Source organism: Toxorhynchites rutilus, chromosome 2, assembly GCF_029784135.1.
Source record: "Toxorhynchites rutilus septentrionalis strain SRP chromosome 2, ASM2978413v1, whole genome shotgun sequence".
NCBI classification, from domain to species: Eukaryota; Metazoa; Arthropoda; class Insecta; order Diptera; family Culicidae; genus Toxorhynchites; species Toxorhynchites rutilus.
Window position 1 is genome coordinate 185823383 of NC_073745.1, and position 12035 is coordinate 185835417.

At 41.1% G+C, this 12035-nt stretch overlaps 1 protein-coding gene across 10 annotated transcripts in view; it reads left to right on the plus strand.

Annotated features, from left to right (window-relative positions):
- LOC129770241 (SCY1-like protein 2) overlaps window positions 1-12035 on the plus strand; it is a 295540-nt gene that overhangs the window by 261062 nt on the left and 22443 nt on the right. For 3 of the 10 annotated variants that reach the window (XR_008742068.1, XR_008742072.1, XR_008742071.1), the window contains one exon: window positions 1258-2512. The exons of 4 other annotated variants lie outside the window; for them this stretch is intronic. The gene's annotated coding sequence lies outside the window, so the exon portion shown is untranslated. Of the gene's footprint in view, window positions 1-1257; window positions 2513-12035 lie in introns of those variants that run through there. 3 more of the 10 variants (XR_008742069.1, XR_008742070.1, XR_008742073.1) reach the window with 3 other exon arrangements.

Genomic DNA, 12035 nt, shown 5'->3' on the forward strand with positions numbered 1-12035 from the left:
GACTGGCGATCTCTGTAGCCTACCCCTTCTTGCGAACATTTTCTCGTTTGTGTTCATGATTGTTGGGTCTCCACTTCGGGACGCTATGTCCGCTCGTTATACATAGTCCCTCCATGGGGACCGTGTTCAGAGCCGGATCAGCGCAAGTCAGAAATGTTACATCTGAGCCTAGTACCTAGTGCCCAAACCTAGACGCGCATCGAATGTACCCGAAGGTCTGCACCATTAATCCATACACCATTTCAAGAAGGCTTCACCTTTCCTTTCTCAGGGAGTAGGATATCACGACTGTAAACCTTTAGTGTCACAGTTAGTTTGTTTCCGTATCATATTCGTATTCCATATCATAACCAGTTTGACGTATTCAGGATCTTACTGGTGCGATCCTGATGTACCTGGAACTCCTTCTGTTTCGGATATTCACGGTTTTTCTCCGTGCTGTCTCCATAGACTCTACTGAGCCCTTACTCGCGTTGTCACCTGTTTAGTTACCTCTTACGACAGGGACAGGGACCAAGACCCGAAGTGCTATTATAATTCCAAGGCTGGGAATATGGTCCGTGTAGCTATGAAGGAGAAAGTGACACTCGTCTTGAAGAAATCCACAGAAGAAAAATATCTGACCGGTTTTGACAATGAGAGATATGCATAGAGCGAGCGTCGTGGGAATTGATATTATTAAAAAGAAGATATATATGAAAGAAAACGAAAAGCTTTACAGCATCGGCCCCATTTTTATAGCACATCTTGTATATATTTTTCATATAATCTACATTCTAAAATCTGAAAATAAAAAAAAAAAACGTTTTCACAGTTTTCTTTACAAGCCGTGTATATCGGTAAATAAAAATTCTGTTCATCAATATATTTTATAGAACTAATTCTTGCACAGTTTAGGTAAGATACCTATCTCTCACAAATTTATTCCACCAGTATGCGCATTTGCCTGTACACAAGCACAAACTGAACTTGCCAAAAGAACGGCCACTACCGCAAACTTCTCACACAGCTAACCAGTAATCAGTAATCAGCACTAAGCATCACCACGAATCACAGCAAAGGCATTACGAGTGGAACACAATCTAGCACGCCAAACAGACACGCAGCAAACGTAGTATAGCTTCTCAAACACGACTTACGACTCTTGAACATTGGAAAGTCTACAAAAAACCTTCTTCTCTTTTTTTTTCTTCACCTGTCTTCCATACAAAATATATGTCAATCCACCAAAACATTCGAACGATCGAATCACAACAGTCGTCAAAACTAGAATCTAAATTATCCAGTATAAAACCATTGGATCTACTGTCGTATTCATCTACGTCGAGACGCAGCAGTACTACCGCAAACTTTCAGCGAAGTTTTCAAAAGAATCAGAAAAAGGCGCTTAAAAATCTGCGGAAAAGCTTCAAGCTTTGAATACTGTACCACGGCCTACACCGATACCGAGCTATTACTGACGAGACTGATGAGCCTGCCAAAGTGATGCGAAGCTGCTGGACCAATTGGCCCTGGTCTGAGGGTACGTTTCAAGTGCTTAGCACTTTGAAGCAGTATCTTAGCGCAATCGTCTGCGTCCATTCATCAACTTGCAACAAGGAGAACTACAACAAAAAACAACACCAGAGCGAAAGTCTGCAGTATTCTATTAGTAATGCCGTTTTCGTGTAATTTTATATCCATTGAACACATTCGTAGAATTGTCGCCGATCAACATGTTAGCGTATAGATGAATGTTTGAGACCTTTGAAGTTGACCAAAGTATATAAATTCTAGTTAACAAAAAATGGTAATGCTAATACAATACAATAATCAAGCAGAACCAAGTAAGATACTGTAGACCCGTAGCCTATAGCAGCATTTTTCGCTTTTCTCTTTTCTATTTTAATTTTAGCTGCCTTTTCCATATTTTTCCCACATATTCTCTGCAGATGCATCTTTTAAAAATATTTATGAGTTCCTCCACATGTTACTTCTATTAGTCATTTCTATCAACCCAATATTGCCTACTTACTATCCACACTCTAGTACCAATTGTAAACTAAATCCACAACTTTCACCCTATCTTTCTTTTCTAGAAATATGTGTCATGATAGAAATAGTTACAGTATACTCTTCGCTTCGACAACCCGGTTCATTCCAATCATCTGTGTATTTTCAGATTTTGAACACCAAAAACTTCAAATCTGTACTGGAAAAAGTAACAAAAAACCGACCACGATCCTCTTCCTTGTTTAGCGTGTACAATGATCGTTAGTACAGTAGATTTCCAAACGTCCCGCAAGCCGGTACAAGATCAAGAAATTCCATTGTTTGAATCCAAATCGCGCAAGGCCACTAAATATAACCAACTAAACCACACGATGAAAGTTTTGTATAAAGCATGAAGATGATGGCGAGTACTGTCCCAACCTGTTGTGAGTGTTGATAATTGAGACCACGGATTTTGTTATTGTCAAACCATTCTGTAGTGAACCCGAGGTGTGTTCCTATCGGTCTGAATGAAACCGAGGTAAGACCTGTAGGCCAGTAATCAACTCCCTGTTGAACAGTAGAATTCGTTCCGCCAACAGTAAAAACAGTCGTTTCCATAGTACTTGAACCTAATAGATACAGAACAGTAAACCGTTTCAATGGCCTCTTTTGTCATCCAAAACCCCCGCCACCCTCCTTCGTACGCGAAGGGGGTCCATCGTAGTCAGTTGTTCCTTCCGCCCGTAGATCCTGTTGTGACCCATATTACTAGCCGATACCTAGTTATTGGTATTTTGTATTTTGAAAACCGTTGTAATTGGTCATTTTTATTGAGTTTATGCTTTTATGGGAAAAGGGGTTTCAAAAATAAAAAGCAATATCTACAATGTTACAGAATATCCCACAGCTGTACCGCACACGTGATTATCTGTGTTACAATTGGAAGATTGAAATTTTCATTCCTATGCAAGGAAATGAATATATTTACGAACATGAGAAAAACTTGTATTCAATAGAACACCTGAAAATTCTATCCAACGCATGTCCTGGATTTAATATCTCTATTGCATGTTTCAAACATATATTTTTTTGTAATTATATGCATGACTATTGGTGTACAGATAACCTAATTGGCTCACGCCCAAAACGTACATGTTCATCTGAATAATTTTCCACCGCATTGCAATAGATGGCAGAAACACAACAATCATCAAATACAGAAACAGATTGTAATAGTAAATTATGTTCCTTTAAATAAAACGATGTTCTTGATGCATAGCACAAAAATATTTGCAGGTGTTGCCATTGTTGATCATGATCTGAGATGAATTTCATATTAATGATAACATTATTATAACATTATTACTCTTTCTCGTTATTTTCTTGATACATTCTTGCTTTATCTTTTATTTTCGATCAAATTTCCAAAATCAGAAATTTGGATACACTGGGGTTACAACTTTAAGACAAATCAATTCGAATAAGACAAATCAATTTCAAGCATTTGTTTATGCAAACACTAATCAATGTTTGCATACAGTTCGAATGCCAGTTGCAGCCAGCGGAACCACCCCCTATCGAATCGAATGCAAATCGAACAATTTAACTATGCCCCGCCGCATGCTCAAATTAATTATGGTTTTTTGATTAAATTGTGTCAACAACAGAATTGAATAGTTTACCGATAGCTCAGTGTGGGCCATGATGCGAAGTATTGAAAATAATTCAATTATTCAAAGCAGTTATGGGCAACCATGATAGCATACATTTTGTTCAGAGGCGAATTATAATTCGCCATCCGCAGTTAATTATGACCGATGGCATGCATATTTTCAGTTATTCATTTAAATGAATTATAAATAGCCTAAAGGAAGACACCCATTACACATCATTTGCTAGAAGCTACAGCATTGAACAGCTCATTTGCAGCCAATCATGCTGTTTATTAGAGAGGTAATGCAATTATTGTAATGCTGTAATGCTGTAATGCATATATTTAGAAACAATACAGTTCAGGCAAACAGATCCCAAAGTTATCAGAAATAATACCAAACTAATGTTTCTTCCGGACAAAACAAATGCAATATCGCAATTTGGCTTTCAACCATATTTAACATCCCATATTTTCGGCTACAGTTTAGCGGAATCGATACCCAAGTCTTTTGGGCTTGTTCCTTATTGCGAATTTGATGTTATTGAACGATTTTGTCATTATATCCGCCATAATACTGTCGCTGATATCTTGCCTCGCTCGTTCATCAGGCGGACGAAATGATATTTTTCTGACGATAAAAAAAAATTTAACAACCGGTCAATCCATTGATACGGCACCTACGGTACTGATCAAAGCAACAAAAGTCTGCTCCCGAGATGCCTAGTGGATTGGACTTCCACGTCATTACATCGCCGGCCCAATTAGCGTCGACGAAAACCTCCATTGTTGCCTGTCCTGATCCCAGCGAAAGCTCGCGGTCCTGAACATGAATTTGAGGTAACGAAAAATGCGTTCCGCCTCGATTTCTTTCTGCTTACGATGGATTTCAAACGGAGCGCCCAAGCATCAATACGTAATATGCAATGTTCGGTTGGGTGTAGACTCGCACCTACAACAAACCACTAACCAATCACTTATATTGATGATTATTAGGAAGTCGCTCATTCTCCTCCATTTGAAAAATTTCGATGACTTCGCTTTGGTCAATCCGAATCGCTCCATCATCTAGATGTAGGCTCGCTGGTAGAGAGAAAACCCCTCTGCGACGAGTCGCACTGAGATGTCCATGTAGATAATCAAGTATGTGGACTGCTTGCATCTCATATACAAGCATCGATCATTCTCCGACTGCGACGAAATCAAAAAACTACAATACTCCAACCAGTATCATGTTCCGATCATATATATCTGTTGCCTCTTTATAAACCTTTTGCAGCATAAAATCTTTCATCTAGATCACCATGGGATAATTTTTACGTTCGCGTGTTTCACTAGCATACTCCGTGCATTGGATACCGTTATAAGTATAGGGTGTACCGTCTAAAATCTGCACAAAATCTTAAAATTCAAGTTTTTATCCGATCATCACTAAATTTTCAGGGATTGTTTTTATCCCTTTTGTTTTATTTTAGGCTCATTATCATTTTGGCTGTAACAGATCCGAATTTTAATCGTGTACATGTCACATGTTTATCATATCTATAGTTAGCACATTACACAGTTGCCATTTTTTCGGCGTTTAGAGTATTCCCTTCTATACCAAATGAACAATTGAAGTTTGTTTTGGCATCTTTTATTTAATTTATTTCACCCCAGCCATAAGGTTCTGCTCGACCTCGACAGTTTTTTTGCATTTTGACCCATGCTTTCTTCATTTCTTCTACATTCTTCACCACTTTAAGTCGTTTTAAAAGGTGCCCCTTCATAATGGTTTTTGGGTGGTGCAGATCCTTCGGCACGAAATCGATATCGACATTCGCCTTACACCACTCTAGCACGCCTTCCAGGCAGAAGATCGTCGTGAGGGTGGGTGAAGACGCTTTTGGAGGCACTCTTCCAAATACACCTGTCCATTCATGATGCTTGCAGTAACGAAAGGTGTACTCCCCTTTCCGCAAGTATCCTTGGCAGTCACATACAGGTTCCCTGGAATCTGGTTGAAGTCCGCCTTCTCATATGTCTCGTCATCCGTTACACAGCAGTGTGATTTCGTTAACTTCTGGTCGTACAACTCCGGGCAAGGCTTTTTGCGACCGTATTCTGTTTCTCGTCACGATTTGAGAACGAACGCAGTCCAGTTCGAGATTTGATATTATGCACGAAAGTCTTGGTCACATGCAACTTTTTAGTCATATCTCGAACTGAGGCTTTCGGTTTCCGTTAAAAGGCTCCAAAGACGCGTTTGCGATCGTTCTCGTTGACCTGACGGCTTTTTTCCGGATCTTCACCTCCGATCAACATTCGTCGAACCGTCGAACCGTTTTATAGTACCAGACACCGTGGAATTCGCGATTTATTTCCAATGGCACGATGCGACAGATCCATATTCTCTAAGTACTCGTGCACAACTTTTTCGCGCACGCACTGTTCTTTCGTCGCCATTTTGAAAACTTTTGCGCACCTGATGAAATCAACTCACAGAGTGTAAAGAATATACATTAAATTATGTGTACGCAAAATTTCAATTAATGTTACCCAACGGGTCAACATTTAGAGCAATTTGAAAGTGTGCCGATTTTAAACGGTACACCCTTTAGTAGGAATGTGGTTTGGTACACCACTGGGGCAAACACATCATCGAAAAACCGTGCAATACTTCTAGAAAAAGCCGTGTGCAAATAGTCACACCTTGTACCGCACAACGTTGCCGTCATCATTGAATGCGCTTGAATTTTCATTTACTGAGAACCGATTTTTTGTCTTCATCTGTTGCCGAAAACCACTGTTCCATCTTAGGCCCGTTGATTGTTTCATTGAACTTGGGTCCTCCATGAATCTGCTTGCCTTCCCCGTGGTTTCCGGATAATGAAATGGCACCTATTCCTCGATGATTCTAGTTGAATGCTGAACTGACGCTACAACAGCTTCGGTTATCGCTGTCGTCTTCGTTGCCGTCACAGGTTGAATTGGACTCGCACTCCTCTTTAACCGTCTTATCGTCATCGAAGTCAGTGCTTGGAAATATCAATTTCACATCAATCTTTATATTTATATTTATTCATTTGCCAACAGATACAATAGTTATCCCAATGACATGAAAATTACGACACTACACATATTAATTAAAAACTCTACGGAAACAACTCTTATTTCTACAACGTGAAACATTAAAGTCAAACACATCGTAGTATCTGTTGAAGACACGGCACATCCTTCGCATGGGCTCGTTAAATCCATAATTTGTTCGCGAGGGATGGACGCATAAGAAAACATGAGAGCGTAAATTACGGCTGCAGATGTTTATGTTAAGACAGCTTAACAGCGAAGTACAGTCGATGTTACCTTGAAGTAGGTCACCAATGAAGCATGCCATCGTGATGTTACGTCTCGCCTCAAGTGATTCCAAGTGTACTAACATGCAACGACTTTTGTAGCTGGGCAAGTTGTGGACGTCATTCCTAGGAAGATGCCTCAGAGCGAAACGGATAAACTTTCGTTGGATTGCTTCGATGCGGTTCACCTCGTTTTGGTAGTATGGGCACCACACTACAGCCGAATATTTCAGTATTGGTCGAACCAAAGAACATCACAAAGCATTAAGGCAATATATATCCTTGAATTCTTTGGCGAAGCGGAACATGAACCCGAGTTGAGATGAAGCTTTCGACACCACGTAGGCGACGTGGTCCTTAAATGTAAGCTTGGAATCAAATAGTAATCCAAGATCCTTGACCGTCGATTCCCGTTTCAAGCTTATCCCCGATAGAACATAGTTGTGTTGAATCAATGCACGTTTTCTACCGAATGAAATTATAGAACATTTCGATGCATTGAGTGACATGCGGTTTAGTTGGCACCACTCGGCGAAAGCTTCTAATTGCAGCTGTAGAAAAACAGCATTGCTTGGTTTCCGTATCACGAGATACAACTTGAGGTCGTCGGCGTACGACGACTTACGGCATTTCAGAATGTAGTTGACGTCATTCATATACAGCAGAAACAGGAATGGCCCTAGATGGCTGCCTTGAAGAACGCCAGATGTCACGGGAAAGGAAGGAGCAACATAGTCCGCAATTTTGACAGACATGCTTCGACCAGTCAAATAAGAAGAAAGCCAAGCAAGCAGGTCGCTCTGAACACCCAACCTGTCATACTTAGCCAAAGCAATGTCGTGATTCATTCTATCGAATGCTGCAGAGAGGTCTGTATATATAGCATCTACTTGATGGCCTTGCTCAATTTCACGAATGATGTAGGAAGTGAACTGTACTAAATTGGTAGTCGTTGAGCGCTTGGACATGAAACCATGATGGTCCATCGAAATGCAGTGAGCGAAGTTTTGAACCAATTCTTCGAAAATAATTAGCTCGAGAAGTTTCGACGTAGCACTTAAAGCGACTATTCCACGATAGTTCGATACAGTCCTTTTGCAACCCTTTTTGTGAATCGGAAAAACGTAAGATTCCTTCCAGCAGGGAAGTCACCCGACCTCAGGGAGAGATTGAAAGTATTGGCTAGAGGTGTTGCTAGAGCGATTAAACAGCGTTTCAGGACCAAGGACGGAATACCATCAGGACCGGAACCCCTCGAACTTTTCAGTTGACTCCCGGCTGAGATAACCATTTCTCTCGTAATAGCAAACGGTCCACTTGAGAAGGATGAGAAAGGAACGTTGCGAGATGCAGCTGCTACGTCCTGGCTGTTTGTTCGTTTGTTACTGAAAACGCTGCTGAACTGTTTACGAAATAATTCTGCAATATCTGGAATGGTTGCAGCGTTCACTACACCGTTAGTCATGGTTGAGGGGAGCCCTGTTTCCTTCCTTTGACTATTCACGTGTTGCCAGAACCTCTTAGGGTTGGATTTCAGACGACGTTGGAGCTGTCTTAGGTGCGTTTGATGTAGTTGATCGTTTAATCGTCTGTAGTCCGAATTAGCCTTGGAATAACGCGTTTTCGTGGATTCGGTATGAAGTTTGGCATGTTCCCGAAGAGCTGCCCTTTTCCGTTTCTTCAAACGCTTAAGCTCCGAGTTCGACCATGCAGGTTTAAGAGGTACACGGTTAGTTCACTTAGGTACAAATTGATCAATGGCATAGATTATGATGCACGATACCGTTGATGCCGCGTCGTTGACGTCGCGATTGGCCAATTCTTCATCCCAATTAACGTTTGGGAGGAAATTGTTCATCTCGTCGAAGTTGGCTTTGTCGAAGTTGTAGTATATGCTCTCTGTCGTGTCTTTGTAATCACATTGTACGCAAATATCAATGCTGACCAGCAATGGGGGATGATGTATGCAACTTTTTACGAGCGGAGCAGGGGCTGGTATTACGGAGCAACTGGAACACATTTCCTCACTCACAAAGCAGAGGTCAAGCATACGGTTGTTACAATTCATAACTCCGCTCTTTTGTCCGAGTCTCGAAGTGCGATAAGCATCCAACAGATTACGGGATGCGAGTCCAGTCGATGAGTCAGATGTAGTCCTTCGCGCCCATAAGAGAGATAATCCAGTCGAGCGACGACAAGTGCTTTTCGATAAGAGTATTGTCGTTTACACGATCCGGAGGAATATACACCACACAGATGAAGAGCGTTGAGTCGCCCGCTTCGATCGACACCCACAATTGCTCAGCCGTCAGGCTTTCGGGAGGGGATAGTAACCGCGACTTATAGCGAGAACGAATAGCCAACAACACTCCGCCACCAGACCTTTTGTTGCTGTTGGAGGGTGATCGATCTTGTCGGAAAACGGCGTAATTACTATCGAAGAGCTGGCTTGAAATAGTGTTGTCATTGTGCCATGTTTCAGTAAATGCGTAGATGTCGTAGCAGCCGTCGCTGCAAGCAGTCGCGTACTTCGCTAAAGAGGTGTTAATTCCGCCAAGGTTTTGGTAATACAGGAGGACAGTTGAACCGTTGGCATCAGCGACGTTGGGAATAGAGATTCCGCCAATGACCAGTGGTATTCCACTGCAATTCGACGAAGCATCAAGAGAAAGAGCGTCGTGAATAATAAGATACTTGCCTGTCAACACAGGCTGGAAAACCCTTTCACCAGCCTCGACCGCAGGGCCAGGACGACTTCGACTGCAGGAACCAGCAAATCGCTCGACTGGGTCGGGTGGATCCAGGGCTTCCGAAGCACAGTGCACATTGCGTCCTGGTGTATCCACAATCGTTTGCAGTGAGTTAGAATAACTGGGTTCAGCTGGGGAGGTTGAGGATCTTGTGTCGTCAGAAGGGCGTTGACTGATTTCGAAAGCAACACGGCAAACCGATGGTCTATAGCTTAACGTGGAGCTGCAATTTTGAAAAGCATCAGAAGCAGAACAGTCACCAATACACGCGTACTTGCCTTGAAGTGCCGGCTGGGAGACCCCTTCCGAGCCTCCGTAAACAGGTCCAGGACGACTGAGACGGCAGCATGTATGGTATTGATACTTTGACGATGTTGATGGCACGACTGTTACGGGGTTAGAAGGGGTTCCCAAAGTGGTTTTTAGCATGCGCCCTGATGAAAATGATGCCGATGTTTCTAAGCAGCCCTGTCTAAGGGCTCCGTTATGACAGATGGATTCGGTGGTTTCTTGTTCGAGTGTGCCGTTGAAGATAGCCTGAAAACTTGCACCCCGTTTTTTGATCGATTCTCCTCGAATTCACGAAAACGAACGTTCACTGGCCATGAATTGGTAGAGAGAGCCTTTTCTCTGTGCCCGTCATCGATGCCTACTTTGAAGGATACGAACCGGAGCGAATTGAGGTCCGTCCCTTTTGGAACCAATTTTATCAATTAAGTAGTTGGATGGAAGGCTGTCAGATAGACCCATACCAATTGGTCCTCAGCACGGCGATCGATGTTTACAGTTCTTATGGTATGTGCAGCTTTTCAACTGAAATCCAGACCACATTCGATCATTATACCATTGTATTCGGGATACCAAAAATGAACCAACGCCAAGCTTCACAATCACAGCCAGCTACTGACAGTTGATTCATTCACTAACGTTCTGCTCTGCGTTCACGGAATGTGAACAAATGAAAATATCCCTAGTTTTGTCATTCATTGGTATTAATTCACAAGTTCATGCAATATCAGCATTGTTCTCGGACACTGATGAAACGATAAAATTCTTTGAGATACGAAAATTGTAACAGTGTCAACAAAATAGGATAGCGTTGCGGAGATTCAGTAGAGATGCTTTCATTTTACATGGTGAATATGTATTTCCACTTGTCAGAAAAGCTTCAAAAACACTCCAATTCCGATGTGAAAAATGATATATTTTATAGTTCTATGATGAGAAATAAACAACAAATTAATATTAGTTTATAGAAGACCAGAGGTGCAAGATCGCGTAACTAAACAAAAAGTGAATTTAGTTACCGTTGAAATAAAAATATTTGCGAAACAATTAAATGATAAATGAATTACGATGGAAACATCGAAGCATTCGACTTCCACTCATGTAGTGTTGACAGTATCCGATCGAAGACATCTTTGTTCAGCTCAATGATCATACTGGCCAGAGTCTCTTGATCGAATGTCATTCTGTAACTTGTCAGCGTATGCAGTATTTTTTGTATAAGCAGGTATGCATTTATGCACAATATTCGGCGGGTCTGGCGACTAACGGAGTCGACCTTAATCGAGATGAGCTCATTTTTCATCTCATCAGCTATCGCACTTTTCATTCATAGATGTCTTCCCATTGAATAGTTTTTCTGCTCCAACAGCCTCAGATAATCGATTCAGAAGAAGTTTTGTCATCTTGATCACATATCCAACTAATAGTTGACGATCAACGAGACGGATTAAACTCAGAAATTGCCAACATTCAGCTTTGACTGACGAATTTTGCGCGTTAGATTTAATACACTGAGAGAAAATATTTATATATATTGGGTTTATTTTTATGTAAATTACTCTTGTTGTGTAATAATGTTTTTAAAAATACTTAGAATATAAGTGCCAATTTTAAAATGGCAGAGGGTGGGAGATCTTCGAATACGGAGGTATCTGACTGTAGTTCTTTCCTAGCTGATAAGAAAAAAAGGAACAGCGATGTCACTCAAACGCGTTCCAATTTCGGAAGATGTTTCTTTCGGGGATTTATTATTATTTTTCAAAAACTTTTATTATCCAAACTCAATTACTTATTATCTAACGTTTACAGAGTCAAATTGCAACTTAAAATATAACTTATTTTCTATAGAATTAAGAAGTGGAAAATTTAAATTATTGAAATAATTGTATTGGTGTGGTTGAAATGGACAGTGAAATGCTGAAATCACATCCAATGCATCATGGAAAGTGATGGAAAGAGTAATTAACTCTTTTGTCTACCGCTTTCTCTGATTGTTCTATTTCAGTTGCTGGACAGACAAACGATGAGAAAAAGCGA